At 47.3% G+C, this 23576-nt stretch overlaps 1 pseudogene; it reads right to left on the bottom strand.

Moving 5' to 3' along the window:
- Nucleotides 1–23576, bottom strand: part of LOC124020611 — a 40082-nt pseudogene that overhangs the window by 6426 nt on the left and 10080 nt on the right.

Genomic DNA, 23576 nt, shown 5'->3' with positions numbered 1-23576 from the left:
TGCATCCCCACAAGACATGCCACCAGAGGTCTCTTCACAGTCCTCAAGTCCAGACTATGGGAGGTGCACAGTACTACATAGAGCCAAGATTACATGGAACTCTATGCCACAGTACTACATAGAGCCATGATTACATGGAACTCTATTCCACAGTACCATAGAGCCATGATTACATGGAACTCTATTCCACAGTAATACATAGAGCCATGATTACATGGAACTCTATTCCACAGTACTACATAGAGCCATGATTACATGGAACTCTATTCACAGTACTACATAGAGCCATGATTACATGGAACTCATTCCACAGTAATACATAGAGCCATGATTACATGGAACTCTATTCCACAGTAATACATAGAGCCATGATTACATGGAACTCATGGAACTCTATTCCACAGTAATACATAGAGCCATGATTACATGGAACTCTATTCCACATCAGAGCCATGATTACATGGAACATTCCACATCAGGTAACTGACAAAATTAGATAGATAGAAAAAAACAGACAAAAATACACCTTATGGAACAGCAGGGACTGTGAAGCGACACAAACATAGGCCCAGACACATGCATACACACACACATGGATTTAGTACTGTAGATATTTGGTAGTGGTGGAGTAGGGGCCTGAGGGCACACAGTGTGTTGGGAAATCTGTGAATGTATTGTAATGTTTTTAAAATTGTATTAAAATTGGACCCCAGGAAGAGTAGCTGCTGCCTTGGCAGGAACTAATGGGGATCCATAATGAATACAAATGCTAGGAGGCTCTGAGGCAGGGATGGGACCATAATAGACTGATAATAGAATTCTCTGGAACCGGGACGGGATGGCAGTTCTTAAGTGAAGGAAGGAGCCTTTTAGTCCAGTCCGAGTGCAGCAGAGAGCAGAGTAGCAGCCCCTTCGGCACAGAGATGGACAGAGAAAGGAAGATCTTTCTCTCTCTCTCTCCAAACTAAGGCCGACCACCACAAAGGGTTACGAAAGAACAAACTGAAAGCACGTTCACACAGGAACAAACAGACTGAAAGCACGTTCACACAGGAACAAACAGACTGAAAGCACGTTCACACAGGAACAAACAGACTGAAAGCACGTTCACACAGGAACAAACAGACTGAAAGCACGTTCACACAGGAACAAACAGACTGAAAGCACGTTCACACAGGAACAGACTGAAAGCACGTTCACACAGGAACAAACTGACTGAAAGCACGTTTACACAGGAACAAACTGAAAGCACGTTCACACAGGAACAAACTGACTGAAAGCAAGTTCCCACAGGAACAGACTGAAAGCACGTTCACACAGGAACAAACTGACTGAAAGCACGTTCACACAGGAACAAACAGACTGAAAGCACGTTCACACAGGAACAAACTGAAAGCACGTTCACACAGGAACAAACAGACTGAAAGCACGTTCACACAGGAACAAACAGACTGAAAGCACGTTCACACAGGAACAAACAGACTGAAAGCACGTTCCCACAGGAACAAACAGACTGAAAGCACGTTCCCACAGGAACAGACTGAAAGCACGTTCCCACAGGAACAAACTGACTGAAAGCACGTCACACAGGAACAAACTGAAAGCACGTTCACACAGGAACAGACTGACTGAAAGCACGTTCACACAGGAACAAACAAACTGAAAGCAAGTTCCCACAGGAACAGACTGAAAGCACGTTCACACAGGAACAAACAAACTGAAAGCACGTTCACACAGGAACAGACTGACTGAAAGCACGTTCACACAGGAACAAACAGACTGAAAGCACGTTCACACAGGAACAAACTGAAAGCACGTTGCCGCAGGAACAAACAGACTAAAAGCACGTTCACACAGGAACAAACTGAAAGCACGTTCACACAGGAACAAACAGACTGAAAGCACGTTCACACAGGAACAAACAGACTGAAAGCACGCTCACACAGGAACAAACAGACTGAAAGCACGCTCACACAGGAACAAACAGACTGAAAGCACGTTCACACAGGAACAAACAGACTGAAAGCACGTTCACACAGGAACAAACAGACTGAAAGCACGTTCACACAGGAACAAACAGACTGAAAGCACGTTCACACAGGAACAAACAGACTGAAAGCACGTTCACACAGGAACAAACTGAAAGCACGTTGCCGCAGGAACAAACAGACTAAAAGCACGTTCACACAGGAACAAACTGAAAGCACGTTCACACAGGAACAAAACAGACTGAAAGCACGTTCACACAGGAACAAACTGACTGAAAGCACGTTCACACAGGAACAAACTGACTGAAAGCACGTTCACACAGGAACAAACTGACTGAAAGCACGTTCACACAGGAACAAACAAACTGAAAGCACGTTCCCACAGGAACAGACTGAAAGCACGTTCACACAGGAACAAACAAACTGAAAGCACGTTCCCACAGGAACAGACTGAAAGCACGTTCCCACAGGAACAAACTGACTGAAAGCACGTTCACACAGGAACAAACTGAAAGCACGTTCACACAGGAACAAACAGACTGAAAGCACGTTCACACAGGAACAAACTGAAAGCACGTTCACACAGGAACAAACTGAAAGCACTTTCACACAGGAACAAACAGACTGAAAGCACTTTCACACAGGAACAAACAGACTGAAAGCAAGTTCACACAGGAACAAACAGACTGAAAGCACGTTCACACAGGAACAAACAGACTGAAAGCACGTTCACACAGGAATAAACAGACTGAAAGCACGTTCACACAGGAACAAACAGACTGAAAGCACGTTCACACAGGAACAAACAGACTGAAAGCACGTTCACACAGGAATAAACAGACTGAAAGCACGTTCACACAGGAACAAACAGACTGAAAGCACGTTCACACAGGAACAAACTGACTGAAAGCACGTTCCCACAGCGGATTGACTCCCTTAGTTTATCGTTTGTTTGTCATTTTTAATGCAGTTAGTTTTATATGCGCTGAGTGATCTTTATTTTGTTTGACTGGGGTTCTCTTCAAGGGACAAAGCGTGCATTAAAGGGATATTTCAAAATTATTCCGCTTTATATTCATCAGCTCTCCAGCACCGCCCCAACATCAACATATGTGAAAATGCCTAGTTTCTATGTTTGGTAGTAAAACAACCAATTAGTAGGAAATGCCTAATCCAAATTGGTTAAAATCACATGATGCACACCGATGATGTCATTGGAAACACTCATCTTTCTCCATTTTCTTTAATACAAAGCGGAATAATTTTTAAATATCCCTTTAATGCACGCTTTGTCCCTTGAAGAGAAACCCAGTCAAACAAAATAAGGATCACTCAGCGCATATGAAACTAACTGCATTAAAAATTACACCTGGTGCCAGGAGATATCTCAGTTTGTTCTTTCATAACCTTTTGTGGAGGTCAGCCTTCCTTTTGAGAGAGAGATGACAATTTGTATTTTTTTTTATTTTATTGAACCTTTATTTAACTAGGCAAGTCAGTTTAGAATAAATTCTTATTTACAATGACGGCCTACCCCGGCCAAACCCGGACGACACTGGGCCAATTACGCGCCACCCTATGGGACTCCCAATCACAGCCGGTTGTGATATAGCCTGGAATCGAACCAGGGTCTGTAGTGATGCCTCTTGCAATGAGATGCAGTGCCTTAGACCTCTGCGCCACTCGGGAGCCCAAAGAGATAAAGAAAGATCTTCCTTTCTCTGTCCATCTCTGTGCCGAAGGGGCTGCTACTCTGCTCTGACTGGACTAAAAGGCTCCTTCCTTCACTTAAGAACTGCGGATGATATGAAGTTTAAAAAAATGTGAATTGTCCCTTTAATGAATAAGCTAGCAGAGTGCTGGGAATAGGCAACGCGAGGGCCATTAGACGTGATGTGTGTCTGTGTCTGTGTGTGCCTGTGTCTGTGTGTGCCTGTGTCTGTGTGTGCCTGTGTCTGTGTGTGCCTGTGTCTGTGTGTGCCTGTGTCTGTGTGTGCCTGTGTCTGTGTGTGCCTGTGTCTGTGTGTGCCTGTGTCTGTGTGTGCCTGTGTCTGTGTGTGCCTGTGTCTGTGTGTGCGTGTGTCTGTGTGTGCGTGTGTCTGTGTGTGCGTGTGTCTGTGTGTGCGTGTGTCTGTGTGTGCGTGTGTCTGTGTGTGCGTGTGTGTCTTACGTCCTCTGCAGCTGCAGACAGTAATCTACCATGACAGGCACCATGTCCTACGGACAGAGAGAAAGAGAGGGATGGAGGGATGAAGGGAGGATGGAGAGAGCGAGAAAAAGAGAGAGATTAGCTACTCAACCCAGGCAGCCTAAGCACAAGGACAAGCCTTAAAGGCGAATGAAAGACAAGTTTCAAGGTCCCGAGCGTTGTCAAACTGAACCGTGGGACGGATTAACGTGTGTATCGTGAGGTGTGTGCGGTGTGTGTGTGTATAGGGTGTGTGTGGTGTGTGTATAGGGTGTGTGTATAGGGTGTGTGTGTGTGTGTGTGTGTGTGTGTGTGTGTGTGTGTGTGTGTGTGTGTGTGTGTGTGTGTGTGTGTGTGTGTGTGTGTGTGTGTGTGTGTGTGTGTGTGTGTGTGTGTGTGTGTGTGTGTGTATCTGTGTGTGTGTGTGTGTGTGTGTGTATCTGTGTGTGTGTGTGTGTGCGTGTGTATCTGTGTGTGTGCGTGTGTGCGTGTGCGCGTGTGTGCGCGTGTGTGCGCGTGTGTGCGCGTGTGTGCGCGTGTGTGCGCGTGTGTGCGCGTGTGTGCGCGTGTGTGCGCGCGTGTGCGCGTGTGTGTCTGTGTCTGTGTCTGTGTCTGTGTCTGTGTCTGTGTCTGTCTGTGTCTGTCTGTGTCTGTCTGTGTCTGTCTGTGTCTGTCTGTGTCTGTCTGTGTCTGTCTGTGTCTGTCTGTGTCTGTCTGTCTGTGTCTGTCTGTCTGTGTCTGTCTGTCTGTGTCTGTCTGTCTGTGTCTGTCTGTCTGTGTCTGTCTGTCTGTGTCTGTCTGTCTGTGTCTGTCTGTCTGTCTGTGTCTGTCTGTGTCTGTCTGTGTCTGTCTGTGTCTGTGTCTGTCTGTGTCTGTCTGTCTGTCTGTGTCTGTCTGTCTGTGTCTGTGTCTGTGTCTGTGTCTGTGTCTGTGTCTGTGTCTGTGTCTGTGTCTGTGTCTGTGTCTGTGTCTGTGTCTGTGTGTGTGTGTACCTGGAAATGTTGTTCCATCACCTGTATCTTGCCGTGTTCTGGACATTTCTTCACTGAGCGCTCCACATACTGGAACAGAATCTCTATCATCTGGAGAGGCAGTACAATCAATCAATCAAATTAGATAGATTTCTTTGTGGAGGGGGGGTGGAGGAGGGAAGGTAGGAAAGGAAGGGAGGAGGGAAGGATGGAAGAGGGATTCACCTTGTCTGCCACGACACCTTTCCTCTTTGCTGGGTCCCCAAACAGCCCTGAAAAAATAACAGACATTCACAGGACATCAACACAATGACTCAAAGCGTTGTGTGTTTTCACTTTAATAAGAAAAGAAAAATCTATGTAAAAACTCTGGTATTAAATGTATAACGGCCTCTGTGCCATCAGTGAAAAAGGCCTCCAACAGGAAGCGCTCAGAATGTAAAGTACTGCAGCGTATAAATGATTCAAGGACAAAACAGTGAAAACACCTGTCCTTTTATAGTCCAGAAGAGGCCAGGCGTTCCACACAGTAGATCTCAGAGCTTCTGGAGCTGGTTTTCAGTTGGTATGACAACTGTAGCAGTGACATCATAGTGACGTTCTATTGATGTTCGATATCAAACTTGTCGTTGTGAACAAGTATTAAGACAAAAACGACAGGCCGCCCTGCCTCCAAAATAGAATAAAAAAGCTGTATTTTTAAACACCAATAAACCCATCCGTTTATACATTAATTTTTAGTAGATGTCGATCCAGAAAACCTGGCAACTAAAAACAACTTTCTTAACAATGTTTTTGATTGGTTTCTAGATTGTTAGCTAGCTTAGCTGGCTAGCCCGTTCAAATAATGACCATGTCATAGCTGACAAGCCAACTTATATTCATTATTACAGCTAAATAAACTCACAACAAGGCCATTATTTACACGTTAATGGCGAGCTAAATTACAGAAAATAGTTTACGGTTGTTGAGTGTGTCGTCGCGGTCTCAGTCAGGTAACCATGACTGAAGAATGGAGAGCGAGAGGGAGAGGGAGAGGAGGGGGAACGGAGGGGGGAGAGAAGGGGGAGGGAGAGGGGAGGAGGAGAGCGAGAGGAGGAGGAGAGCGAGAGGAGGAGGAGAGCGAGAGGGCGAGGAGGGGGAGGGGAGGAGGAGAGCGAGAGGAGGGGAACGGAGGAGGAGAGAGAGGGGGAGAAGAGCAAGAGGGAGGAAGGGAGGGGAACAGAGGAGGAGAGAAAAGAGGGGGAAGGGAGAAGAAGAGGGAGAGGAGGGGAGGGGAGGGGAGGAGGAGAGGGAGAGGAGACTATTCACCCAGTACAGCCTTGGCGGTGCCCTCATGGAAGGACCAGGCCAAGGACAGAGCCTCAACAAAACGTTCCTGTTTCAACAGACAGTCCACCCGCTGTGTGATAGAGAGAAAGAGTTAGAGTGAATGTCTCCAGCAGGACAGGTCCATTAAATCTCCCTCAGAGAGACACACAGGTCCATTAAATCTCCCTCAGAGAGACACACAGGTCCATTAAATCCCCCTCAGAGACACAGGTCCATTAAATCCCCCTCAGAGACACAGGTCCATTAAATCCCCCTCAGAGACACAGGTCCATTAACTCCCCATCAGAGACACAGGTCCATTAACTCCCCATCAGAGAGAGATAGGTCCATTAACTCCCCCTCAGAGAGACAGGTCCATTAACTCCCCCTCAGAGAGACAGGTCCATTAACTCCCCCTCAGAGAGAGACAGGTCTATTAACTCCCCCTCAGAGAGACAGGTCCATTAACTCCCCCTCAGAGAGAGACAGGTCCATTAACTCCCCCTCAGAGAGAGACAGGTCCATTAACTCCCCCTCAGAGAGAGACAGGTCCATTAACTCCCCCTCAGAGAGAGACAGGTCCATTAACTCCCCCTCAGAGAGAGACAGGTCCATTAACTCCCCCTCAGAGAGAGACAGGTCCATTAACTCCCCATCAGAGACACAGGTCCATTAACTCCCCATCAGAGAGACAGGTCCATTAACTCCCCCTCAGAGAGACAGGTCCATTAACTCCCCCTCAGAGAGACAGGTCCATTAACTCCCCCTCAGAGAGACAGGTCCATTAACTCCCCCTCAGAGAGACAGGTCCATTAACTCCCCTCAGAGAGAGACAGGTCCATTAACTCCCCTCAGAGAGACAGGTCCATTAACTCCCCTCAGAGAGACAGGTCCATTAACTCCCCTCAGAGAGAGACAGGTCCATTAAACCCCCTCAGAGAGACAGGTCCATTAACCCCCTCAGAGAGACAGGTCCATTAACTCCCCCTCAGAGAGACAGGTCCATTAACTCCCCCTCAGAGAGAGACAGGTCCATTAAACCCCCCTCAGAGAGACAGGTCCATTAACTCCCCATCAGAGAGAGACAGGTATATTAACTCCCCCTCAGAGAGACAGGTCCATTAACTCCCCCTCAGAGAGACAGGTCCATTAACTCCCCCTCAGAGAGACAGGTCCATTAAACCTCCCTCAGAGAGACAGGTCCATTAAATCCCCCTCAGAGACACACAGGTAGAATGATATAATCGATAACCTTTAGTTTTAGACTGGTATGGTGGCAAGTCAGAGACAAACTTACCTCCCTCCAGTTCCTCAGAGTCAGGATGTGGGCTGACTGGAAGAGAGAAGGACTCAATTAGACAACGCTTGTGTTTCTACTTCAACTGCACACACACACACACACACACACACACACACACACACACACACACACACACACACACACACACACACACACACACACACAGACACACACACACAGACACACACACACACACACAGACACACACACAGACACAGAGACACAGAGACACACACACACACACACACACACTTACCTTGGTCCCCAGTATCACCATCTGTCCTGCGTAGCTGCAGACAGACTGATAGCAGGCCTTCTCTCCTACTAGGGCCTAAAACACAACACTGTTAGTCTGGAGAGCAGAGGTCAAAGGCCAGGACACTGTTATTCAGAGTGAAAATCAACCATGACTGCTATTTCTCAATAATACTTTTAGATACAAATGTGGCAAACATATGCCAAGAATCCTGAACAAGACCTTCGTACGGATTCAATGATTATTTCAGGAAGATCCGAGCGTCATGGTTATGTTGACTCTGAATGACTCCACGTAGTTATGGGAGACAGGTGGGAGGGAATCACTGGTGACCCCCCTGCTCCTTGATTGAACAGCTTCAGTCCCCCTGAAGAGACGCTCTCCTCTCTGGCTGCTTCTGATCCAGTGACGAGGACGTTGGTCCTGTGTGATTGGACAGAGCCAGCTGCTCTACAACAGGTAGACTGGTGATTAAAAGGTTTCATTCCAGGTAATGGTTTGTAACCTTCCCAGCTGGTTTCAACAGTTTGGTGTTTAGTAGTTGAGGTAACGGAGACTGATTCTTCAGGGGATAAATTATCTTGTGCAACCTTTTCCCACTAGCCAGCCTAGTCCTGTACTGTCTGACCCTGCTCCCTAACCCTTAACCTTTGACCCATAAAACTTACCTGACACCCTCTACTACCACTGACCTCTAACCCCTCACCTGTGACATTTGCCAATGCCAGGTGAAGCCTTCCCCTCTACAGCTACTGACCTATGACCCCTTTTCCATGCCCTATCACCCCTACCACTTCCCTACCATTACTTCTCAACCCTAACTATCGATCCTACCCACCGCAACTTCTCTACCGTCACCTCTGACCCTGACCCTGACCCTCACCAGTGCCTGGCTGACGTTTCCCCCGTTGCCAGCGATTTAAAATGGCTGCTGTTGTAGACCAGCTGCACCTCAGCCACGTCCAAGCTCTCCAGCTCCTCCTGACTGGGTCGGTCCACCACACGCAGCTTCTCCCCACTGTCCATCACCACCAGGGTACGACTGTTGATCCACTGTGGAGGGGGAGGGGAAACACAATAGGTGAGTGGGTGTGAAAGAGCAAGAGAGACACAGAGAGAGAGAGAGACAAAGGGAGGCAGGGGGTGAAGGAGATGGATAATAACAGAGAGGCAGGGGGTGAAGGAGAGGGATAATAACAGAGAGGCAGGGGGGTGAAGGAAGGAGGGATAATAACAGAGGCAGGGGGTGAAGGATGGGGATAATAACAGAGAGGCAGGGGGTGAAGGAGAGGAATAATAACAGAGAGGCAGGGGGTGAAGGAGAGGGATAATAACAGAGAGGCAGGGGGTGAAGGAGAGGGATAATAACAGAGAGGCAGGGGGTGAAGGAGAGGGATAATAACAGAGAGGCAGGGGTGAAGGAGAGGGATAATAACAGAGAGGCAGGGGGTGAAGGAGAGGGATAATAACAGAGAGGCAGGGGGTGAAGGAGAGGGATAATAACAGAGAGGCAGGGGGTGAAGGAGGGGGATAATAACAGAGAGGCAGGGGGTGAAGGAGAGGGATAATAACAGAGAGGCAGGGGGTGAAGGAGAGGATAATAACAGAGAGGCAGGGGGTGAAGGAGAGGGATAATAACAGAGAGGCAGGGGGTGAAGGAGGGGATAATAACAGAGAGGCAGGGGGTGAAGGAGAGGGATAATAACAGAGAGGCAGGGGGTGAAGGAGAGGGATAATAACAGAGAGGCAGAGCCAGAAAGCGCGACAGAACAAGGCGACAGAGAGAGACCTTGGCTGTGTTCAAAACTGTGACGTATCATGAGTAAATTGTGACTGTCTTGACATATAATACTGAGTAGTTATTTATAATGCAAAGTTCTTTGTAGATCAGTCAGTCTTGACTAAAAATGTCAAATCAGCTGCGACGTCAAACACGCCCATTCAGTAAGGATATACGAGGAAGGAACGGAGAAGAGCAGAGGTTTAAACAAAGAAGAGATGTGGCCTGTAAAGAAAGACGGATCCTGAAGTGACATCATGTGGCACTTACATTCAGACTGATGATGTCACAGTTCAGCTGCAGATGTCTTTGCTTGATGACATGGATGGTTCCGGTCTCATCCTTCTTCACCTGGACACAAACAGTCAGTCAGTCAACAGGACAGTAAGGTTTACAACAACAACAAAAAAATATATTGTTATTGTTTACTAAACATGGAATAATGGTAACCAGGAAGTAAACAGGAAGTGAGGTGTTACCAGCAGGAAGTGTACGGTGTCTCCTCTGCAGAATGCCAGGACGGGGTTGACCACCTTCTGAACGGGGACAAACTGCCAGGCCAGCTGGGGAACACTGGTTGGGTCCGTCTGCAACATCAACAACAATAGACAGGTCTTATTCATCAGTGTCCCAAATGGCACCCTATTCCCTATATAGTGCACTACTGTAGACCAGGGTGCCATTTCTAGCCGTTCCAATACGACAGCCAATCCACGGTGACTACTGTGGTGTATAAAACGGTTGCCAGGGTGTAGAGTGTATCAGCGAGGTGGGTGCTACAGACTGGTGGAGGATGAGGTGAATAACCCTCATACAAAGAACCTAAACAAATGCCCAGGGGTTTGTTGGAACAAAAGGGTTCTCCAACAATGTCCTCCAGCCTTTACAAAATCAGCGTCCTTTATATTCTCTCTGCCTGCTGTATGTGAACAAAACCTTATTACTGGCACTACCACAGTGTATGATGAAGACTGATGTACTTTAATCAGTTCAGCAAATAGCTGAATCTTTAAACAATGAATAGAAATTACAGGGCCTTTCTCCTGCTCTGTTCCTAGCCAGGCAGCGTCTATTGTGCCCCCCCAAGCCTCCAATCTCCTGTTATGTCCCTAGCCAGGCAGCGTCTATAGTGCCCCCCCAGCCTCCAATCTCCTGCTCTGTTCCTAGCCAGGCAGCGTCTATAGTCCCCCCCCCCCCCCAGCCTCCAATCTCCTGTTCCGTTCCTAGCAGTAGCTAGACATGTTATGATTGTGACATTCAATAAAGGCTTAGAGATGAGTTTATAAAAACATTATGGGTCTTTAGCGCCGTTCTATAGTGAGGCAAAAGCCCATTAGAGCAAGCAACAGGGAAGAGGTCACAGAGAGGGTGGGAAGGAGAGCGGGAGAGGGAGAAGAGAGGTCAGAGAAGGATACCTAGAGAGAGGAAGGAGAGCGGGAGAGGGAGAAGAGAGGTCAGAGAAGGATAACGAGAGAGAGAGAGGAAGAGTTGTGAGGGAGAAAGAGGTCAGAGAAGGATAACGAGAGAGAGAGAGAGGAAGAGTTGTGAGGGAGAAGAGGTCAGAGAAGGATAACTAGAGAGAGGAAGGAGAGCGGGAGAGGGAGAAGAGAGGTCAGAGAAGGATAACGAGAGAGAGGGGAAGAGTTGTGAGGGAGAAGAGGTCAGAGAAGGATAACTAGAGAGAGGAAGGAGAGCGGGAGAGGGAGAAGAGGTCAGAGAAGGATAACGAGAGAGAGGAAGGAGAGCGGGAGAGGGAGAAGAGAGGTCAGAGAAGGATAACGAGAGAGAGAGGGAGGGTTGTGAGAGAGAAGAGGTCAGAGAAGGATAACTAGAGAGAGGAAGGAGAGCGGGAGAGGGAGAAGAGGTCAGAGAAGGATAACTAGAGAGAGGAAGGAGAGCGGGAGAGGGAGAAGAGAGGTCAGAGAAGGATAACGAGAGAGAGAGGGAGGGTTGTGAGGGAGAAGAGAGGTCAGAGAAGGATAACGAGAGAGAGAGGAAGAGTTGTGAGGGAGAAGAGAGGTCAGAGAAGGATAACGAGAGAGAGGGAAGAGTTGTGAGGGAGAAGAGGTCAGAGAAAGATAACTAGAGAGAGGAAGGAGAGCGGGAGAGGGAGAAGAGAGGTCAGAGAAGGATAACGAGAGAGAGGGGAAGAGTTGTGAGGGAGAAGAGAGGTCAGAGAAGGATAACGAGAGAGAGAGGAAGAGTTGTGAGGGAGAAGAGAGGTCAGAGAAGGATAACGAGAGAGAGAGAGAGGAAGAGTTGTGAGGGAGAAGAGAGGTCAGAGAAGGATAACGAGAGAGAGAGGGAGGGTTGAGGGAGAAGAGAGGTCAGAGAAGGATAACGAGAGAGAGGAAGAGTTGTGAGGGAGAAGAGAGGTCAGAGAAGGATAACGAGAGAGAGAGGAGGAGTTGTGAGGGAGAAGAGTGGTCAGAGAAGGATAACGAGAGAGAGAGGAAGAGTTGTGAGGGAGAAGAGAGGTCAGAGAAGGATAACGAGAGAGAGAGGAGGAGTTGTGAGGGAGAAGAGTGGTCAGAGAAGGATAACGAGAGAGAGAGGAAGAGTTGAGGGAGAAGAGAGGTCAGAGAAGGATAACGAGAGAGAGAGGAAGAGTTGTGAGGGAGAAGAGAGGTCAGAGAAGGATAACGAGAGAGAGAGGAAGAGTTGTGAGGGAGAAGAGAGGTCAGAGAAGGATAACGAGAGAGAGAGGAAGAGTTGTGAGGGAGAAGAGAGGTCAGAGAAGGATAACGAGAGAGAGAGGAAGAGTTGTGAGGGAGAAGAGAGGTCAGAGAAGGATAACGAGAGAGAGAGGAAGAGTTGTGAGGGAGAAGAGAGGTCAGAGAAGGATAACGAGAGAGAGAGGAAGAGTTGTGAGGGAGAAGAGAGGTCAGAGAAGGATAACGAGAGAGAGGGAGGGTTGTGAGGGAGAAGAGAGGTCAGAGAAGGATAACGAGAGAGAGGGAGGGTTGTGAGGGAGAGGGAGAAGAGAAGGATAACGAGAGAGAGGGAGGGTTGTGAGGGAGAGAGAGGGAGAAGAGAAGGATAATGAGAGAGAGAGGAAGGGTTGTGAGGGAGAGGGAGAAGAGAAGGATAACGAGAGAGAGAGGAAGGGTTGTGAGGGAGAAGGAGAAGAGAAGGATAACGAGAGAGAGAGGAAGGGTTGTGAGGGAGAAGAGAGGTCAGAGAAGGATAACGAGAGAGAGGGAGGGTTGTGAGGGAGAAGAGAGGTCAGAGAAGGATAACGAGAGAGAGAGGGAGGGTTGTGAGGGAGAAGAGAGGTCAGAGAAGGATAACGAGAGAGAGAGGGAGGGTTGTGAGGGAGAAGAGAGGTCAGAGAAGGATAACGAGAGAGAGAGGGAGGGTTGTGAGGGAGAAGAGAGGTCAGAGAAGGATAACGAGTGAGAGGAGGGTTGTGAGGGAGAAGAGAAGGATAACGAGAGAGAGAGGGAGGGTTGTGAGGGAGAAGAGAGGCCAGAGAAGGATAACGAGAGAGAGAGGGAGGGTTGTGAGGGAGAAGAGAGGAGGGTTGTGAGGGAGAAGAGAGGTCAGAGAAGGATAACGAGAGAGAGAGGGAGGGTTGTGAGGGAGAGGGAGAAGAGAAGGATAACGAGAGAGAGAGGGAGGGTTGTGAGGGAGAAGAGATGGAGGGTTGTGAGGGAGAAGAGAGGTCAGAGAAGGATAACGAGAGAGAGAGGGAGGGTTGTGAGGGAGAGGGAGAAGAGAAGGATAACGAGAGAGAGAGGGAGGGTTGTGAGGGAGAAGAGAGGTCAGGGAAGGATAACGAGAGAGAGATGGAGGGTTGTGAGGGAGAGGGAGAAGAGAAGGATAACGAGAGAGAGAGGGAGGGTTGTGAGGGAGAAGAGGGGATAACGAGAGAGAGAGAGGGAGGGTTGTGAGGGAGAAGAGAGGTCAGAGAAGGATAACGAGAGAGAGAGGGAGGGTTGTGAGGGAGAGGGAGAAGAGAAGGATAACGAGAGAGAGAGGGAGGGTTGTGAGGGAGAAGAGGGGATAACGAGAGAGAGAGAGGGAGGGTTGTGAGGGAGAGGGGGAAAGACCCAGATGAGAGAAGAGGTACCTTGCCATAGGGAAATGTCATCCACACTTTGAGAGAAGGTTTCAGTCCGATCACTAGAATCTGAAAGGAACAAGCTCGTGTTGGATTGAAAACAGACAAATATTGTCAATGGAATTGAAGAGTAGAACAAAAATAACAATAACAATGTTAACTGTAGAGTGTCAATGTAGTGTGGAGTGTATAGGGTGTAGTGTGTAGTGTATAGTGTGTAGGGTGAAGTGTGTAGGGTAGTGTGTAGGGTATAGTGTGTAGGGTATAGTGTGTAGGGTATATTGTGTAGGGTGTAGTGTGTAGGGTGTAGTGTGTAGGGTGTAGTGTGTAGGGTGTAGGGTGTAGGGTATAGTGTGTAGGGTATAGTGTGTAGGGTATAGTGTGTAGGGTATAGTGTGTAGGGTATAGTGTGTAGTGTGTAGGGTGTAGGGTGTAGTGTGTAGGGTATAGGGTATAGGATGTAGTGTGTAGGGTGTAGTGTGTAGGGTGTAGTGTGTAGTGTGTAGGGTGTAGTGTGTAGGGTGTAGTGTGTAGGGTGTAGTGTGTAGTGTGTAGGGTGTAGGGTGTAGGGTGTAGGGTGTAGTGTGTAGTGTGTAGTGTGTAGTGTGTAGGGTGTAGTGTGTAGTGTATAGGATGTAGTGTGTAGGGTGTAGTGTGTAGGATATAGTGTGTAGTGTATAGTGTGTAGGGTATAGTGTGTAGGGTATGGTGTAGTGAATAGGGTGTAGTGTGTAGGGTGTAGTGTGTAGTGTGTAGGGTGTAGGGTGTAGTGTGTAGGGGGTAGTGTGTAGGGTGTAGTGTGTAGGGTGTAGTGTGTAGGGTGTAGTGTGTAGGGTGTAGTGTGTAGTGTAGGGTGTAGGGTATAGTGTGTAGTGTGTAGTGTATAGTGTAGGGTGTAGTGTGTAGTGTGTAGTGTGTAGTGTGTAGGGTGTAGTGTGTAGTGTGTAGTGTGTAGGATTCAGCTGCAGGGCTGTTAATTCTTTAGCAGATGGTCAGGGGTCCAGAACATAATTACAGATCATTTGTAGACTGCAAATTGACCGCAAGAAGCCCAAACAGATATAACATGACTTAAACATCATCATTCAAACCTTGCTTACATTTTTAATACGATCACGTACACTCTGTGACCAGTTTATTAGGTAACCCATCTAGTACTGGGTCAGACCCCCCCCCCCCCTCCCTTTAACTCCAGAACAGCCTAACGCGTGGCAGGAATAGGGACCCTAACGCGTGGCAGGAATAGGGACCCTAACGCGTGGCAGGAATAGGGACCCTAACGCGTGGCAGGAATAGGGACCCTAACGCGTGGCAGGAATAGGGACCCTAACGCGTGGCAGGAATAGGGACCCTAACGCGTGGCAGGAATAGGGACCCTAACGCGTGGCAGGAATAGTGGTTAGAGTGTAGAGGCGGCAGGGTAGCCTAGTGGTTAGAGTGTAGAGGCGGCAGGGTAGCCTAGTGGTTAGAGCGTTGGACTAGTAACCGGAAGGTTGCAAGTTCGAATCCCCGAGCTGACATGGTACAAATCTGCCGTTCTGCCCCTGAACAGGCAGTTAACCCACTGTTCCTCGGCCGTCATTGAAAATAAGAATTTGTTCTAAACTGACTTGCCTAGTTAAATCAAATCAAATAAAATAAATAAAAACACTAGAGTTTGTCGTGCGTGAAAAGCCCAGTCAGTTTCTGACATCCTGGAACCGATGATCTCACCACGTCGCTCGGTTGTTTAGACCATTCTAACGTTCAATCCAACAGTGCCTTGATGCCTGCTTTATATAGCAAGCCATATGACTCACTGTCTGTAGGAGCAAACCATTTTGGTGAACAGGGGGGTGTACCTAATAAACTGACCACTCAGTGTATCCCTCTCTCTATTATGCGTGGGAATACTAGGGAACATATTTCCAAAATTAAAATCATTTGGAACTGATTTGCTGGTGATTTTTTGTTGTTGTTCAACAATAAAATATTTTAATAAAAATAAGTTGGTTTTTTTGACCAGAAAACAAGGGGGGTCAAATAATTGTCGCCAGTTGGGTAAACGTGGTACAGGGTTTACCTTAGTAAGAGAGGCCATGGCCAGGAGAGAGTACTGTGTGATGGGGTGATCCTTCAGGTCCGGGGCGGTAAGGAGAGGCTCCACATTACACACCTCTCCCTTAGAGCCACTGAACAGACAACGAGACTCACATGTACGCATCCCCATCAACCTCCTAGACGCAGAGAAAGAGAGAGAGAGAGAGGAGGGGGGAAAGAGAGAGAGGAGGAGGGAGAGAAAGAGAGAGAGAGAGAAACAGAGAGGAGGGGGAAAGGGGTGGAGAAGAGAGAGAGACAGAGAGAGAGGAGGGAGGGGGAGAGGAGGGAGGGGGAGAGAGAAGAGGGAGGAGGGGAGAGAGAAGAGGGAGGAGGGGAGAGAGAAGAGCGAGGAGGGGAGAGAGAGAAGAGCGAGGAGGGGGGAGAGAGAAGAGCGAGGAGGGGGAGAGAGAAGAGCGAGGAGGGGGAGAGAGAAGAGCGAGGAGGGGGAGAGAGAAGAGCGAGGAGGGAGAGAGAGAAGAGCGAGGAGGGGAGAGAGAGAAGAGTGAGGAGGGGAGAGAGAGAAGAGCGAGGAGGGGGAGAGAGAAGAGCGAGGAGGGGAGAGAGAGAAGAGCGAGGAGGGGAGAGAGAGAAGAGCGAGGAGGGGAGAGAGAGAAGAGCGAGGAGGGAGAGAGAGAAGAGCGAGGAGGGGAGAGAGAGAAGAGCGAGGAGGGGAGAGAGAGAAGAGCGAGGAGGGGAGAGAGAGAAGAGCGAGGAGGGGAGAGAGAAGAGCGAGGAGAGGAGAGAGAAGAGCGAGGAGGGGAGAGAGAACAAAACAACTAAAGATATAAAAAAACAAGCTCCTCACAGACTAACAAAATAAACAGAACTCCAGTCCCAAAGTAGGACTGTGGTTCATTAGAACAATATTGAATATCCTATTTCCCTCACATTCTGACATACACACACGCCACGCCGTACAGAACAGAGTGGATGAGTCCCATTTCTCCCCCCATTTCCATTCATCTGACCTGAATAAGAGAGACGGCTTTGTATAATAATGTCAAACAGAGCAGGGGTCATTCTGTCTCACTGTAATACCTCATTACACACACACACATATACACACACACACATACACACACACACACACACACACTCCCTGTCTCGCTGAAATACCTCATTACACACACACACATATACACACACACACACACACACACACACACACACACACACACACACACACACACACACACACACACTCCCTGTCTCGCTGTAATACCTCATTAAAATAATGTACTGTTAGACTGTGGTTAAAGACAGTGACAGGGGTGCATGAATGTATAGGAAGACCATGTGAGGGTCCTAAATAAACTACAGAGCCTTCAGAAAGTCTTCACACCCCTCGACTTCCTACCACATCCTGTTGTGTTACAGCCTGAATTTAAAATGGACTACATTTACATGTTTGTCACAATACCACATAATGTCAAAGTGGATTTTTATTTTTTATTATTCTTTTTACTAATGAATTTAACATGAAAAGCTGAAATGTTTGGAGTCAACAAGTAATCAACCCCTTTGTTATTGCAAGCCGAAATAAGTACTGGAGTAAAAATGTGCTTAACAAGTCACATAATAAGTTGCAATAGTAGTGTGTACCTCATCTCTGTACCCATACTCATACAATTATCTGTAAGGTCCCTTCAGTCGAGCAAAGAATTTCAAACACAGATTCAACCACAAAGACCAGGGAGGTTTTCCAATGCCTCGCAAAGAAGGGCACCTATTGGTAGATGGGTAAAACAAATAAGACATTGAATATTCCTTTCAGCATGGTGAAGTTAATAATTACAATATGCATGGTGTCACTACAAAGATACAGGCATCCTTTCTAACTCAGTTGCTGGAGAGGAAGGAAACTGCTCAGGGATTTCACCATGAGGCCAATGGTGACTTTAAAACGGTTACAGAGGTTAATGGCTGTGTTAGGAGAAAACTGAGGATGGGTCAACAACATCGTAGTTACTCCACAATAATAACCTAATTGAGTGAAAAGGAAGCCTGTACAGAATACAAATATTACAAAACATGCATCCTGTTTGAAACAAGGCACTAAAGTAATACTGCAAAAAAAAGACACATTACTGAGTACCACTCTCCATATTTTAAAGCATAGTGGTGGCTGCATCATGTTATGAGTACGCTTGTCATCTTTCAGAATAAACCCATAAATGTAATGTAGCTAAGCACAGGCAAAATCCAAGAGGATAACCTGGTTCAGTCTGCTTTCCACCAGACACTGGGAGATGAATTCCGTCCACAACCGCCCACACCAGACGTTAACTCTAACCTCATCCGACCCAAACTCTAACCTAACCTCACCCGACCCTAACTCTAACCTAACCTGACCCTAAACCTAACCCCACCGACTCTAACCCCACCTGACCCTAACTCTAGACTGTGATGATGTATTTAGTGAATATTTAGGCCTGTTGAATAGTAGACTGTGATGATGTATTTAGTGAATATTTAGGCCTGTTGAATAGTAGACTGTGATGATGCAGCTCTCTACTGCCCTTTCATCATGTTGAACCACCATTCTCCTTTCACCAAGTAGAATACAAGGATTTGCATTTCTGGGCCTGTTATAGACTGGGCCTGTTACAGTCTGGGCCTGTTACAGACTGGGCCTGTTACAGTCTGGGCCTGATATAGTCTGTTGTAGTCTGGGCCTGTTATAGACTGGGCCTGTTATAGACTGGGCCTGTTACAGACTGGGCCTGTTACAGACTGGGCCTGTTACAGTCTAGGCCTGATATAGTCTGTTATAGTCTGGGCCTGATATAGTCTGGGCCTGATATAGTCTGTTACAGTCTAGGCCTGATATAGTCTGTTATAGTCTGGGCCTGATATAGTCTGTTATAGTCTGGGCCTGATATAGTCTGTTACAGTCTGGGCCTGATATAGTCTGTTATAGTCCGGGCCTGATATAGTCTGTTATAGTCTGGGCCTGTTATAGTCTGTTATAGTCTGTTATAGTCTGGGCCTGTTATAGTCTGTTATAGTCTGGGCCTGATATAGTCTGTTATAGTCTGGGCCTGATATAGTCTGGGCCTGATATAGACTGTTGTAGTCTGGGCCTGTTATAGTCTGGGCCTGTTATAGTCTGGGCCTGTTATAGTCTGGGCCTGTTATAGTCTGGGCCTGTTATAGTCTGGGCCTGTTATAGTCTGGGCCTGTTATAGTCTGTTATAGTCTGGGCCTGTTACAGTCTGGGCCTGCTATAGTCTGGGTCTGCTATAGTCTGTTATAGTCTGGGCCTGCTATAGTCTGTTATAGTCTGGGCCTGTTACAGTCTGTTATCGTCTGGGCCTGTTACAGTCTGTTATCATCTGGGCCTGTTACAGTCTGTTATCGTCTGGGCCTGTTACAGTCTGTTATCGTCTGGGCCTGTTACAGTCTGTTATCGTCTGGGCCTGTTACAGTCTGTTATCGTCTGGGCCTGTTACAGTCTGTTATCGTCTGGGCCTGTTATAGTCTGGGCCTGCTATAGTCTGTTATAGTCTGGGCCTGCTATAGTCTGTTATCGTCTGGGCCTGCTATAGTCTGTTATCGTCTGGGCCTGCTATAGTCTGTTATCGTCTGGGCCTGTTACAGTCTGTTATCGTCTGGGCCTGTTACAGTCTGTTATCGTCTGGGCCTGTTACAGTCTGTTATCGTCTGGGCCTGTTACAGTCTGTTATCGTCTGGGCCTGTTACAGTCTGTTATCGTCTGGGCCTGTTACAGTCTGTTATCGTCTGGGCCTGTTACAGTCTGTTATCGTCTGGGCCTGTTACAGTCTGTTATCGTCTGGGCCTGTTACAGTCTGTTATCGTCTGGGCCTGTTACAGTCTGTTATAGTCTGGGCCTGTTATAGTCTGTTATAGTCTGGGCCTGTTATAGTCTGTTATAGTCTGGGCCTGTTATAGTCTGTTATAGTCTGGGCCTGTTATAGTCTGTTATAGTCTGGGCCTGCTATAGTCTGTTATAGTCTGGGCCTGCTATAGTCTGTTATAGTCTGGGCCTGTTATAGTCTGTTATAGTCTGGGCCTGTTATAGTCTGTTATAGTCTGGGCCTGCTATAGTCTGTTATAGTCTGGGCCTGCTATAGTCTGTTATAGTCTGTTATAGTCTGTTATAGTCTGTTATAGTCTGGGCCTGCTATAGTCTGTTATAGTCTGTTATAGTCTGTTATAGTCTGGGCCTGCTATAGTCTGTTACAGTCTGTTATAGTCTGTTATAGTCTGTTATAGTCTGTTATAGTCTGGGCCTGCTATAGTCTGTTATAGTCTGGGCCTGCTATAGTCTGCTATAGTCTGTTATAGTCTGTTATAGTCTGTTATAGTCTGCTATAGTCTGTTATAGTCTGTTATAGTCTGTTATAGTCTGGGCCTGTTATAGTCTGGGCCTGCTATAGTCTGCTATAGTCTGCTATAGTCTGCTATAGTCTGCTATAGTCTGCTATAGTCTGCTATAGTCTGCTATAGTCTGCTATAGTCTGGGCCTGTTATAGTCTGTTATAGTCTGTTATAGTCTGGGCCTGTTATAGTCTGTTATAGTCTGTTATAGTCTGTTATAGTCTGTTATAGTCTGTTATAGTCTGGGCCTGTTATAGTCTGTTATAGTCTGTTATAGTCTGGGCCTGCTATAGTCTGTTATAGTCTGGGCCTGTTATAGTCTGCTATAGTCTGCTATAGTCTGCTATAGTCTGCTATAGTCTGCTATAGTCTGGGCCTGTTATAGTCTGGGCCTGTTATAGTCTGGGCCTGTTATAGTCTGGGCCTGTTATAGTCTGGGCCTGTTATAGTCTGCTATAGTCTGCTATAGTCTGTTATAGTCTGCTATAGTCTGCTATAGTCTGCTATAGTCTGTTATAGTCTGGGCCTGTTATAGTCTGTTATAGTCTGTTATAGTCTGGGCCTGCTATAGTCTGTTATAGTCTGGGCCTGTTATAGTCTGCTATAGTCTGCTATAGTCTGCTATAGTCTGGGCCTGTTATAGTCTGTTATAGTCTGGGCCTGTTATAGTCTGCTATAGTCTGCTATAGTCTGTTATAGTCTGGGCCTGCTATAGTCTGTTATAGTCTGGGCCTGTTATAGTCTGCTATAGTCTGCTATAGTCTGCTATAGTCTGCTATAGTCTGCTATAGTCTGCTATAGTCTGCTATAGTCTGCTATAGTCTGGGCCTGTTATAGTCTGGGCCTGTTATAGTCTGGGCCTGTTATAGTCTGGGCCTGTTATAGTCTGGGCCTGTTATAGTCTGTTATAGTCTGCTATAGTCTGCTATAGTCTGTTATAGTCTGCTATAGTCTGCTATAGTCTGCTATAGTCTGCTATAGTCTGCTATAGTCTGCTATAGTCTGCTATAGTCTGCTATAGTCTGGGCCTGCTATAGTCTGTTATAGTCTGCTATAGTCTGCTATAGTCTGCTATAGTCTGTTATAGTCTGTTATAGTCTGTTATAGTCTGGGCCTGCTATAGTCTGTTATAGTCTGTTATAGTCTGGGCCTGCTATAGTCTGTTATAGTCTGTTATAGTCTGTTATAGTCTGTTATAGTCTGTTATAGTCTGTTATAGTCTGTTATAGTCTGTTATAGTCTGGGCCTGCTATAGTCTGTTATAGTCTGGGCCTGCTATAGTCTGTTATAGTCTGGGCCTGTTACAGTCTGTTACAGTCTGTTATAGTCTGGGCCTGTTATAGTCTGCTATAGTCTGTTATAGTCTGTTATAGCCTTGATGTGTTTGTATTTGGTAGATGTTTGGTTGCTACTATTGTTCTTTATTTTGATGTTGATGGCAACAGAATGTCCCGTTTGTCTTTTGTGGACGGCAACAGAATGTCCCGTTTTGTCTTTTGTGGACGGCAACAGAATGTCCCGTTTTGTCTTTTGTGGACGGCAACAGGCTACAGAATGTCCCGTTTGTCTTTTGTGGACGGCTACAGAATGTCCCGTTTTGTCTTTTGTGGACGGCAACAGGCTACAGAATGTCCCGTTTTGTCTTTTGTGGACGGCAACAGGCTACAGAATGTCCCGTTTGTCTCTGTAAACCACCCGTTGGTTTAAATAATAATAATAATATATGCCATTTAGCAGACGCTTTTATCCAAAGCGACTTACAGTCATGTGTGCATACATTCTACGTATGGGTGGTCCCGGGGATCGAACCCACTACCCTGGCGTTACAAGCGCCATGCTCTACCAACTGAGCTACAGAAGGACCACATATCCACCTACACTTTGTAGGTGCAGTTGTAAATAAAACCTTCATGTTGTTGCACTGTATTTGGCCCTAAAACTGATGCTTATACACTAATGCCAGATGAACACAAGGAAAGATAAAACTCAATGTAGCCGATAGATATGCAAACTAATTATACATTTATGGATTTTTTGATGCATTGTTTTCCCTTTATTCAACCCGCACGCCACCCACACAATATTACATGGCCCTAAACCCACCCGCACGCCACCCACACAATATTACATGGCCCTAAACCCACCCGCACGCCACCCACACAATATTACATGGCCCTAAACCCACCCGCACGCCACCCACACAATATTACATGGCCCTAAACCCACCCGCACGCCACCCACACAATATTACATGGCCCTAAACCCACCCGCACGCCACCCACACAATATTACATGGCCCTAAACCCACCCGCACGCCACCCACACAATATTACATGGCCCTAAACCCACCCGCCCTTCATCCACACAATATTACATGGCCCTAAACCCACCCGCACGCCACCCACACAATATTACATGGCCCTAAACCCACCCGCCCTTCATCCACACAATATTACATGGCCCTAAACCCACCCGCACGCCACCCACACAATATTACATGGCCCTAAACCCACCCGCCCTTCATCCACACAATATTACATGGCCCTAAACCCACCCGCACGCCACCCACACAATATTACATGGCCCTAAACCCACCCGCCCTTCATCCACACAATATTACATGGCCCTAAACCCACCCGCCCTTCATCCACACAATATTACATGGCCCTAAACCCGCCCGCCCTTCATACACACAATATTACATGGCCCTAAACCCACCCGCCCTTCATCCACACAATATTACATGGCCCTAAACCCACCCTTCACCCACACAATATTACATGGCCCTAAACCCACCCGCCCTTCACCCACACAATATTACATGGCCCTAAACCCACCCGCCCTTCACCCACACAATATTACATGGCCCTAAACCCACCCGCCCTTCATCCACACAATATTACTTGGCCCTAAACCCACCCGCCCTTCATCCACACAATATTACTTGGCCCTAAACCCACCCGCCCTTCATCCACACAATATTACACGGCCCTAAACCCACCCGCCCTTCATCCACACAATATTACTTGGCCCTAAACCCACCCGCCCTTCATCCACACAATATTACTTGGCCCTAAACCCACCCGCCCTTCATCCACACAATATTACATGGCCCTAAACCCACCTACCCTTCATCCACACAATATTACATGGCCCTAAACCCACCCGCCCACAGTGTCCGCGGGGGACTGCATGTTGAGTCAACCAGCACATCACTCCTAGTGTCTGCAGAGCAATACTGCCCCCTGTCAGTCACTGCAGGTAACTTCACACACACACAATCTCAGAGGAGACAAATG

The sequence above is a fragment of the Oncorhynchus gorbuscha genome, unplaced genomic scaffold (genome assembly GCF_021184085.1).
Source record: "Oncorhynchus gorbuscha isolate QuinsamMale2020 ecotype Even-year unplaced genomic scaffold, OgorEven_v1.0 Un_scaffold_866, whole genome shotgun sequence".
Classification (NCBI taxonomy): domain Eukaryota; kingdom Metazoa; phylum Chordata; class Actinopteri; order Salmoniformes; family Salmonidae; genus Oncorhynchus; species Oncorhynchus gorbuscha.
Note: the sequence above shows the minus strand (reverse complement) of the source record. Positions and strands in the feature narration are given on the sequence as shown.